At 35.3% G+C, this 12,444-nt stretch overlaps 1 protein-coding gene across 1 annotated transcript in view; it reads left to right on the forward strand.

The window, feature by feature from the left end:
- CFAP47 (cilia and flagella associated protein 47) overlaps positions 1 to 12,444 on the forward strand; it is a 560,199-nt gene that overhangs the window by 80,199 nt on the left and 467,556 nt on the right. Inside the window, exons 6-7 of the mRNA XM_021080094.2 lie at positions 424 to 533; positions 11,060 to 11,169. The gene's annotated coding sequence lies outside the window, so the exon portion shown is untranslated. The remainder of the gene's footprint in view (positions 1 to 423; positions 534 to 11,059; positions 11,170 to 12,444) is intronic.

Consider the following 12,444-nt stretch of genomic DNA (forward strand, 5'->3'; position numbering starts at 1 on the left):
TAGAATCTCTTGGAAATAATTTGTTCTCATAACAGAATTATAGAAAGATAAATTATTAGAGCACTTATTACTAGTTATATTGCTCTTAAAATATGGCTGTTGTAATGGAATACATTTTTATTTCACTTAATTGCAATTAATTTAAGCTTTCATTTAAATAGTCCCATGAAGATAGTGGCTAGCTTACGAGGAAGCACATCTCTATACTCTGGCCCAGAAGACATATGAATGGCTGTCAAGGAAAAGAGGGGATTTAGTGACTTAAACTAAATATCTAGTCTAGCCACAATACCAAAAACCACTCCAGTTGTCCACTAGAATTTTTGATGGTACCCAAACCTGATGCAGTGTAGAAAATGAAGGGTTACAATGAGAAATAAATCAAGTCTTTTATTGCTGATTTCACATTTTCCTGCTCCACAGGTCAAGCAAGAGAGCACCCACTGGCTATTTACATTTCCACAAGAAAACAACAGACAACTTATCGCTACCTATAAATATAGTGAAGGACATCTGAAATGACTAGAAATCAGGTAATCAATCTGCCTTGCTGGCACAAATTTAGTGAGCAAATTCTCACGGAGGGTGCTGTCTCTGCAGGATTTTATATGTTCTTCTCACTGTCTGGCTGAATTACACTCCTACACATGAAGTAAATCTCCCTTTAAATGCACAACAAAAACAGAATGATTTAGAATTTTGAGTAAAAGTGCAACATTTACCATACCAAGTATTGTAGGTGAATGGAATGAATTCATTTTATTTTATTTTTATATATCATGCACACTTTGTCCAGATATCCCAATGATAACATTTGGGGGTAGGGTAAGGAATTCCACAAACATTTTATTTATGTGAATTTATTTTAAATGTTATTTAAAATTTAATTTTTTGTATTAAGACACTTGGAGATTCACATGCAATTTTTTTTAGTTTTCCTTAATGGTAACATTTTACAAAACTGTAATATAACATCATAATCAGTATGTTGACATTGATATAATTCATTAATATTATTCAGATGGCCAGTTTTACCCATATTCATTTGTATATCTCTGTGTGTGTTTGTGTGTATTCATTTCTATATTAAGTTGAGGTTCATTTATCTACCACTACAGTCAAGATATTGAATAGTTTCAAAATCAGAAGGATCCCTCTTGCCTTTTTGGAACCACACCCAGCTCTCTTCTGCTTTACCCTAAATCACTAATATGCCCTCAATTGCTAAAACGTTATCACTTCAAACATGTTATAAAAAGTAATCATACACTTTGTAACTTTTTTTGAGATTGGTTTATTTTACTTATCATAATCCTCTGATGATGTTTCCCAAATTGTTATGTGTAGCAATAATTTTTCCCTTTTCATTGCTGGGTAGTATTCCATGGTATGGATGTATCAGAGTTTAAGTATTTATCTGTTGAAGGCATCTGGACTCTTTCTACTTTTTAACTATTATGAATAATGCTAGTATAAATATTCACTGTTTGTGTGAGCATAAGTTTGTATTTCTCTAGGATCAGTGTCCATAAGTGCAATTGGTTGGTCATATGGTAAGTATATGTTTAGTTTAATAAGAAAATGTCAGACTGTTCTTCAAATGGCTGTACTGTTTTACATTCCCACCAGAAATTTATGAATGATTGAGTTGCTCTATATTCTTGCCAGCGTTTTGTGTTGTCATTATTTTTTATTTTGTAAGGTAGTGATTTAGTGATCTCTTATCAACCAGTTGATATGATAGTTCTATCATACTTTTGTTTAGATCAATATTTTGCATTTGTATTATTATATCTCAATGAGTAATACTCACTTAAAGTCAACTAATATTTTAAATTTCATTTTCATAAAAATCTTTTCATTTTTCGAAGTAATTAATAGTTTTTTATGTTTTTATTTTGCTTCTATATGTTTTTCACTAATGTCTTCCTCACAAACTTCCTCCAGTTGTTTAAATAATTTTTGAACACATGCAAAATCATCAAGTACTTTATTCATTCACTCTTCTGCTGCCCTCTGAACTGCTTCAGTTTTCACCGATAGCTTCCTAAGTTTGTTGCATAGCTATCATCTTCCTGGTTTTTTCATCACCATTCTCTTGAGTTGGATTCTGTTTCCTGAATACAGTTTTTGTTTTTCTTGGCCTCAAATGAGTAGAACATAATCTCTCAGTTTCTTGGGAAAAGAGCCTGTGAGGTTTTAAGGCCTTGTTTATCAGAAAATACTGTTAATTTATACACACATTTAATCAATAGTTTAACATTTTGTAGGTTAAAAAAATGATCTCTTAAATCTTCAAGACATTGCTATAGCATTTCCTAATATCCAATATTCTGCTAAAAAAGACTAAAGCCATTTTTATTTCATGTTTTTTGCACGTGTACCTTTTTTCCCTCCTCTTTGGAAACTCTTGAGCTTTTCTCTCTACCCCTTTGAAATTTCCACATTTTTATCTTGTCATAGATATGTCTGGACCCATGGTATTGAGAAATAAAGAGACCTCTCATTCATGAAAATCATAGCCTTAAATTTCTTTAAATTGCCTTGAATGTGTCTGGCTTTGGCCTTTCCCTCATTTTTTAGTTTCATTGAAGTATATTTATTTTCCAATGTTGTGATAATTTCTGCTGTACAACAAAGTGAGTCAGTTATCCACATGCATATATCCATTCTTTTTCAGATTCTTTTCCCATATAGGTTATGACAGAATATTGAGTAGAGTTCACTGTGCTATACAGCAGGTCCCCACTGACCATCCATGCCATATACAGTAGTGTGCATATGCCAATCCCAAACCCTCACCTGATATTCCCCCTCCTTGTCTCTTTTGGTAACTGTAAGTTTGTTTGTGAGGTCTATGAGTCTATTTCTGTTTTGTAAATAAGTTCATTTATATCATTTGTCTTTAGATTCCACATATAAGTGATACCATATGATGTTTGTATTTCTATGTCTGACTTACTTCACTTAGTATGATAATATCTAGTCCCTCCATTTTTCTACAAATGGTGTTATTTCATTATTTTTTATGGCTGAGTAGTATTCCATTGTGTATATGTACCACCTCTTCTTGATCCACTCCTCTGTCAGTGGACATTTAGGTTGTTTCCATGTCTTGGCTATTACAAATAGTGCTACAGTGAACACTGGAGTACGTGTGTCTTTTCAAGTCATGGTTTTCTCTGGATAGATGCCCAGGAGTGGGATTGCTGGATCAAATGGTAGTTCTATTTTTCATTTTCTGAAGAATCTCCATCCTGTTTTCCACAGTGGATGCACCAAGTTACAATCCCACCAACAGTGTAGTAGTGTTCCTTTTCCCCCACACCCTCTCCAGCACTTACTGTTTGTAGACTTTTTGATGATGGCTATTCTGGCTGGTATAACGTGGTACCTCATAGTGGTTTTGACTTGCATTTCTCTAATAATGAGTGATGTTGAACATCTTTTCATGTGTTTTTTGGCCATCTGTATGTCTTCTGTGGAGAACTGTTTAGATCTTCTGCCCATTTTTTGATGGGGTTGTTTGTTTTCTTGGTATTGAGCGATAGGAGGTGTTTATAAATTTTGGAGATTAATCCCTTGTCAGTCACTTCATTTGCTTTCATTTTCTGCCATTCTGTGGGTTGTCTTTTCGTGTTGTTTAGGGTTTCCTTTGCTGTGCAGAAACTTTTAAGTTTGATTGGGTCCCATTTGTTTATTTTTGCTTTTACTGTCATTACTCTAAGAGGTGGATCTGAGAAGATGTTGCTGTCATTTATGTGGGAGAGTGTTTGGGCTCTGTTTTCCTCTAAGAGGTTTATAGTGTCTGGTCTTATATCTAGGTCTTTCATCCATTTTGAGTGTATTTTTGTGTATGGTGTTAGGGAGTGTTCTAATTTCCTTCTTTTCCATGTGGCTGTCCAGTTCTCCCAGAACCACTTATTGAACAAGCTGTCCTTTCTCCATTGTATATTCTGGCCTCCTTTGTCATAGATGAGTTGGCTGTAGGTGTGTGGGTTGAATTCTGGGCTTCCTCTCCTGTTCCACTGATCTGTATTTCTGTCTTTGTGCCAGTGCCATGTGGTTTTGATGACTGTTGCTTTGTAGTATAGTCTGAAGCCAAGGAGCCTGCTTCCTCCAGCTCCATTTTTCTTTTTCAGGATGTCTTTGGCTATTCTGGGTCTTTTGTGTTTCCAAACAAACTTGAAAATATTTTGTTTGAGTTCTGTGAAAAATGTCCTTGGTAATTTGATAGGGATTGCATTGAATCTGTGGATTGCCTTAGGTAGTATAGTCATTTTGATAATATTAACTCTTCCAGTCCACAAGCTTGGTATATCTCTCCATCTATTTGTGTCCTCTTTGATTTCTTTCATCAGTGTCTTATAGTTTTCAGAGTACAGGTCTTTTGTCTCTTTAGGTAGGTTTACTCCTAGGTATTTTATGCTTTTGGATGCAGTGGTAAATGGGATTGCTTCCCTAATTTCTCTTTTTGATCTTTCATTGTTAGTGTATACAAATGCCATCGATTCCTGTGTATTAATTTTGTATCCTGTGACTTTGCCAAATTCACGGATGAGCTCTAAGAGTTTTCTGGTACAGTCTTTAGGATTCTCTAGGTATAGTATCATGTCATCTGCAAATAGGGATAGTTTACTTCTTCGTTTCCAATTTGGATTCCTTTTATTTCTTTTACTTCTCTGATTGCCATGGCTAGGCCTTCCAAAACTGTGTTGAATAGTAGTGGTGAGATCGGACATCCTTGTCTTGTTCCTGATCTCAGCAGACTATTTCTTGAATAGGAAAACTTAGTATTTTAAATTTAGCAGTTTTCCCAAACTTATGCATATATAAGGTCATCCCAATTCAAAATCATAAAGAACATTTTTTCCTAAAACACACAAAAAATTCTATTGTTTATCTGTTTCATTCAGGTAATAGGTGAGAAGAGTTAAGAAATCTGTGCAATGGATGTCTTTGAGGAAAGAATTTTTATACCAAATAACAAAGATAGTCTAAATTGCTCTAATTCAAAACAAAAAATTGAAATACCAAGACTTAAATGGACTTGTTAGATCAAAAGCATGTAATTAATTCAGAATCTATAAACAGACCTAAGTGTATTAGAGAATTTAGTGTATCATAAATAAGTCATTTTAAATCACTGTACATGCTGGCTAGAGTCACTGCTGTGGTCTTGATTTGATCCCTGGTCTAGGCACTTCCACATGACTTAGGCATGCCCCCCACAAATGTATATGCATATGTTTCCTCTAAACTCTAAGAAATTAATCATAAGAAAAACATATAGAGAAGTATGAAAATAAATGTTAGTAAAAAGTTACTGATTGTGATACAAGTATAACACTAAATAGATGGAAACAACCTAAATGTCCAAAGAGAGAATTGGTAAAATATATTAGGGTATATCTATAAAACTGAATAATATGTAACCATCAAAATGATTATTTAGATATGTATGTATAGGCCAAAAATAACTCCTTTATATTATTAAGGGAAAAATTTAATAACAGTATTATAGTCTACACACTATTTATTTATTTGTTTATTATTTATTTTTTTAAATCTTTTTTAAATTATTATTATTATTATTATTATTATTATTTTTGTCTTTTGTTGTTGTTGTTGTTGTTGCTATTTCTTGGGCCGCTCCCCTGGCATATGGAGGTTCCCAGGCTAGGGGTTGAATCGGAGCTGTAGCCACCGGCCTACGCCAGAGCCACAGCAACGCAGGATCCGAGCCGCGTCTGCAACCTACACCACAGCTCACGGCAACGCTGGATCGTTAACCCACTGAGCAAGGCCAGGGACCGAACCCGCAACCTCATGGTTCCTAGTCGGATTCATTAACCACTGCGCCACGACGGGAACTCCTTTAATTATTATTTTTAATAGATATTTTCCCAATACAATTTTTTTTTCTACCGTACAGCATGGTGACCTGGTTACACATACATGTACACATTCTATTTTCTCACATGATCATGCTCCATCACAAGTGACTAGACATAGTTCCCAGTGCTACACAGCAGAATCTCATTGCTAATCCATTCCAAAGGCAATAGTTTGTATCTGTTGACCCCAAGCTCCCCAACCACCCCACTCCCTTCCCTTCCCCCTTGGCAACCACAAGTCTATTCTGCAAGTCCATGATTTTCTTTTCTGTGGAAAGGTTCATTTGTGCCATATACTAGATTTCAGGTATAAGTGATATCATATGGTATTGGAACTAAAGACTCTCATACTGAGTGAAGTAAGTCAGAAAGATAAAGACAAATACCGTATGATACACACTTTTTTTTAAAAAAAAGTATAAATTGGAGTTCTCGTCTTGGCTCAGCAGGTAATGAATCCAACTAGGAACCATGAGGTTGCGGGTTCGATCCCTGGCCTTGCTCCGTGGGTTAAGGATCCAGCATTGCCATGAGCTGTGGTGTAGATTGCAGACAAGGCTTGGATCCCACATTGCTGTGGCTCTGGCGTAGGCCGGCAGCTACAGCTCCGATTGGACGGACCCCTAGCCTAGGAACCTCCATATGCCGTGAGAGTGGCCCAAGAAATGGCAAAAAGGCAAAAAAAAAAAAAAAAATAGAAAGAAAAGTATATTTTAATGTATGTTTAGAAGAAATTCAGAATGCTGATAGTGATGACACTGAGTTATATGATGCCTGTGATATTTGTGTGATTTCTGCCTTATATTTTTGACATAACTTTTCATTTAGTATTTATTGTTTAGATGAGAGTAATATATATAGAAACCATTTTTGTCCATTAACAAAGACTACATTTCAGATTATCTGTAACTAAAATGTCTGTATTAATTAGATATTGCTGCATAAAAAATTATCCCCAAACAGCCGATTACTATCTATCATAGTTATTATGGATTAGAAATTTGTGAGTGGTCTAGATGGTCACTTCTGGCTTTGGGTCTCCTAGATGGTCTCAGTCAGGACTCAGACTGCAGAGCTGCAGTCATGTGAAGGCTTGACATGGGCTGAAACACTAGATACCAAGGTGCCTCATTCACATGACCGGGAAGATGGTGCTGGCTCTCGGAAAAAGACCCCAGTTCCTTTCCTCATGGCATTCTCCACAGAGCTGCTCATGTGTCCTCAGTATATACCTGCCAGTTTCTCCCGCAGCGAACAGTCCCAGGGCACAAGGAAGAAGGTGCAATGTCTTTTGTGACCTAGCTTGGAAGTCACAGTGTCATATCCACAGTATCCCGTCAGACACAGGTTTACCCTAGTCGATATTGGAGCAGACTATATAAAGGCATGTGATTTGGGAGATGAGGATCATTAGGGACCATCTTGGAAGCTAACATAATTTCTTAAAAAAAAATAAAAATAAAAGAATACATTTATAAAAATTGTAAAATATAGAATATTTATGTTGTACTAGCAGAGCAAACTGACGGACCTTAGAAATCAACTGAAATGATTAAAAGTGATAATTATAGAGAAAATATTTTTAATATGAGGTAAACAAAAACATACATATAAATAAACCAAAAGGCTATTAACCACTGTTTCAAGTGATTAGTAATCAAAGATTGAAGTAAAATGAAGAAATTCAGGAGTTCCCCTCATGGCTCAGTGGAAACAAATCTGACTAGCATCCATGAGGAGGCAGGTTTGATCCCTGGCCTCACTCAGTGGGTTAAGGATCCCTTGTTGCTGTGAGCTATGGTATAGGTCGCAGACATGCCTTGGATCTGGTGTTGCTGTGGCTATAGCATAGGCTGGCAGCGACAGCTCTAATTTGACCCCTACCCTGGAAACCTCCATATGCCGTGGGTGTAGCACCAAAATAAAAAAAGGAAAAAAAAGAACTTCAAATGATTATATTAGAGAGTAGGATTATGGGTAAATAAAAATTTTTCTTTTCTACTTTAATGTTGCACTACTTTTTTGTAGTAAGACATGCATTTAAAAAAGAAAATTGGAGTTCCTGCTGTAGAGCAATGGGTTAAGAATCTGACTTTAGTGGCTTGGGTCACTGTGGATGGGAGGGTTCAATCCCTGGCCCGTGCAGTGGGTTAAAGGATTTGGCATTGCCACAGCTGTGGCGTAGTTTGCAGCTGTGGCTTGGATTGAATCCCTGGACCAGGAACTTCCACATGCTGCGAGTGTGGCCATTAAAACCAAAAACAAAATCACAGAAATGTATTATTTATTACGCTAGACTTTAAGTCACTGAATATTCTGTTACTCTGTACTTGCAGTAATGGATTAGTAATTCAAAAAATAGTGAAACTGTTTTAAAATACAAAATCCTAAAAGTTAGTGACATATCTAATTATAAGAAAATACTGCAAACATCAAGGAGCAAACTTAACTCAATGATACATATAAAAAAATCAATATTAGGGAACTATATCTAGTCACTTATGATGGAGCATGATAATGTGAGAAAAAAGAATCTATACATGTATGTGTAACTGGGTCACCATGCTATACAGTAGAAAATTGACAGAACACTGTAAACCAGCTATAATGAAAAAAATAAAAATCATTATATAAAAAATTAAAATTATCCTCTCCTCCATAAAAAATATTGAATATGCTTCTGTAAAATTTAAGGATTCATCTCTAACAGACTAATAGCTATTTGAAATACGAATTTTTCTCATTCCCCAAATTCTAACTGGAAATTTCCTCCCTCATTCCAAACTCCTTAGAGAAGAATTAATAATTCAGAAATTAGGTAGTAGGAGTCAAAAGATTGTTAGTCTGACTTGACACTGGCAAAAAGATGAAGGTGAATATTCTTTCTTTTCTCTGCCTCCTTTTTGATGACACCACTGGACTAAGGAGGAATTCTAGCCCCAAATCTCAACTTTGGAAAGTTAATATCATTTACTAGACCCACTGTTCTAAGTGACTGACCTAATTTTCTTATACATGTCATAATTTTATTTAGACCTAATACTATTAGATTCTGTTAAAATTAAGTTTAAAAAAATCAACTCTGTAATTCTTCCTCCATGGTTCCTTGGTCAGAGTCTAAAAGGAGGAGGAGAAAAATAAGAAAGAATGACACATATTTCAAGAGAGGGAAAAGGAAAAGTAATAGCACAGCTGATGCACCTAAGCCTCCCAGATTGTGAGAAGCATTGATGGTTTCAGAGATACCTATACCTACTGTTGTGCTACACTCATAAATTCCATGCTAAAAGCCTGAAATTAAAAAAAAAATTATTTTCTTCCTGCCTACCTGCCTTTTATTTATTTTTGAAAAAAAATTAAAAATTATTCCTTTATTTATTTGTTTTTTATTTTGTTTTTTTCCACACCTGCAGCATGCCAAAGTTCCTAGGCAAGGGATCAAACCTGCACCACAGCAGTGACACTGCCAAATCCCTAACCACTAGGCCAACAGGGAACTCCTGAAATTTTTTTTTAAAATTTTTAAAGTTTTATAGTTTCATTTTAAAAGTTTTATAGTTTTTTAAATTTTATTTTATTTATTTATTTTTGTCTTTTTCTAGGGCCGCACTCATGGCATATGGAGGTTCCCAGACTAGAGGTCTAATGAGAGCTGTAGCCGCCGGCCTATACCACATCCACAGCAACGCGGGATCCAAGCTGCTTCTGTGACCTACACCACAGCTCATGGCAATGCCGGATCCTTAACCCACTGAGAAAGGCCAGGGATCAAACCCGCAACCTCATCGTTCCTAGTTGGATTTGTTAACCACTGCGGTACGACGGGAACTCCAGTTTTTTTATTTTTAAAGTTTTATAGTTAACTTACAATGTTGTGAATAATTTTTGCTATACAGCACAGTGATTGAGTTATACATATACACATATCCATTCTCTTTCAGATTCATTTCCCGTATAGACCATCACCGAATATTGGGTAGAGTTCCTTGTGCAGGTCCCAGTTGGCCAGTCATTCCATATACCAGTGTGCATATGCCAATGCCAAACCCCCAGTTCATCCTTCCTCCCCTCCCACTTGTCTCCTTTGGTAACCATAAGTTTGTTTTCAAAGTCTGAGTCTGTTTCTGTTCTGTAAATAAGTTCACTTGCGTCCTTTCTTTAGATTCTATGTATAAGTGATATCATAGGATGTTTATCTTTCACTGTCTGTCTAACTTAGTATGATAATCTCAGGGTCCATCCATGTTGCTGCAAATGGCATTATTTCATTCTTTGTTATGGTCAAATAATATTCCATTGTATATATGTGCCACCTCTTCTTGACCCATTCCTCTGTCCGTGGACATTTAGGTTGCTTCCATGTCTTGGCTATTGTAAATAGTGCTGCTGTGAATGTTGGGGAACATGTATCTTTTTGAATTACGGTTTTCTCTGGATAGATGCTCAGGAGTGGGATTGCTGGATCATATGGAAACTCGATTTTTAGTTTTTTGAGAAACCTCCCTACTGTTTTCCACAGTGGTTGTATCAATTTACATTTCCATCAACAGTGTAAGAAGATTCCCCTTTCTCTGCACCCTCTGCACCCTTTTTTAATGAAATGAAGAGCTAAGTAATATAAAGGGAATACTGAAAGCTCCAGTCGAACATCTTGCCTCCTGGACAAAAATACCTGAGTTTTCCTTTTGTTTTTATTTAACATGAACTAGTTATACCACTGTCGTTTCCTTTTCTTGTCATAGAATCTCTTGGAAATAATTTGTTCTCATAACAGAATTATAGAAAGATAAATTATTAGAGCACTTATTACTAGTTATATTGCTCTTAAAATATGGCTGTTGTAATGGAATACATTTTTATTTCACTTAATTGCAATTAATTTAAGCTTTCATTTAAATAGTCCCATGAAGATAGTGGCTAGCTTACGAGGAAGCACATCTCTATACTCTGGCCCAGAAGACATATGAATGGCTGTCAAGGAAAAGAGGGGATTTAGTGACTTAAACTAAATATCTAGTCTAGCCACAATACCAAAAACCACTCCAGTTGTCCACTAGAATTTTTGATGGTACCCAAACCTGATGCAGTGTAGAAAATGAAGGGTTACAATGAGAAATAAATCAAGTCTTTTATTGCTGATTTCACATTTTCCTGCTCCACAGGTCAAGCAAGAGAGCACCCACTGGCTATTTACATTTCCACAAGAAAACAACAGACAACTTATCGCTACCTATAAATATAGTGAAGGACATCTGAAATGACTAGAAATCAGGTAATCAATCTGCCTTGCTGGCACAAATTTAGTGAGCAAATTCTCACGGAGGGTGCTGTCTCTGCAGGATTTTATATGTTCTTCTCACTGTCTGGCTGAATTACACTCCTACACATGAAGTAAATCTCCCTTTAAATGCACAACAAAAACAGAATGATTTAGAATTTTGAGTAAAAGTGCAACATTTACCATACCAAGTATTGTAGGTGAATGGAATGAATTCATTTTATTTTATTTTTATATATCATGCACACTTTGTCCAGATATCCCAATGATAACATTTGGGGGTAGGGTAAGGAATTCCACAAACATTTTATTTATGTGAATTTATTTTAAATGTTATTTAAAATTTAATTTTTTGTATTAAGACACTTGGAGATTCACATGCAATTTTTTTTAGTTTTCCTTAATGGTAACATTTTACAAAACTGTAATATAACATCATAATCAGTATGTTGACATTGATATAATTCATTAATATTATTCAGATGGCCAGTTTTACCCATATTCATTTGTATATCTCTGTGTGTGTTTGTGTGTATTCATTTCTATATTAAGTTGAGGTTCATTTATCTACCACTACAGTCAAGATATTGAATAGTTTCAAAATCAGAAGGATCCCTCTTGCCTTTTTGGAACCACACCCAGCTCTCTTCTGCTTTACCCTAAATCACTAATATGCCCTCAATTGCTAAAACGTTATCACTTCAAACATGTTATAAAAAGTAATCATACACTTTGTAACTTTTTTTGAGATTGGTTTATTTTACTTATCATAATCCTCTGATGATGTTTCCCAAATTGTTATGTGTAGCAATAATTTTTCCCTTTTCATTGCTGGGTAGTATTCCATGGTATGGATGTATCAGAGTTTAAGTATTTATCTGTTGAAGGCATCTGGACTCTTTCTACTTTTTAACTATTATGAATAATGCTAGTATAAATATTCACTGTTTGTGTGAGCATAAGTTTGTATTTCTCTAGGATCAGTGTCCATAAGTGCAATTGGTTGGTCATATGGTAAGTATATGTTTAGTTTAATAAGAAAATGTCAGACTGTTCTTCAAATGGCTGTACTGTTTTACATTCCCACCAGAAATTTATGAATGATTGAGTTGCTCTATATTCTTGCCAGCGTTTTGTGTTGTCATTATTTTTTATTTTGTAAGGTAGTGATTTAGTGATCTCTTATCAACCAGTTGATATGATAGTTCTATCATACTTTTGTTTAGATCAATATTTTGCATTTGTATTATTATATCTCAATGAGTAATA

Source organism: Sus scrofa, chromosome X (assembly GCF_054392235.1).
Source record: "Sus scrofa isolate SSC_HxYL_T2T_F1_AM1 chromosome X, Sscrofa_HxYL_maternal_Yorkshire_Landrace_v2.0, whole genome shotgun sequence".
Taxonomy (NCBI): Eukaryota; Metazoa; Chordata; class Mammalia; order Artiodactyla; family Suidae; genus Sus; species Sus scrofa.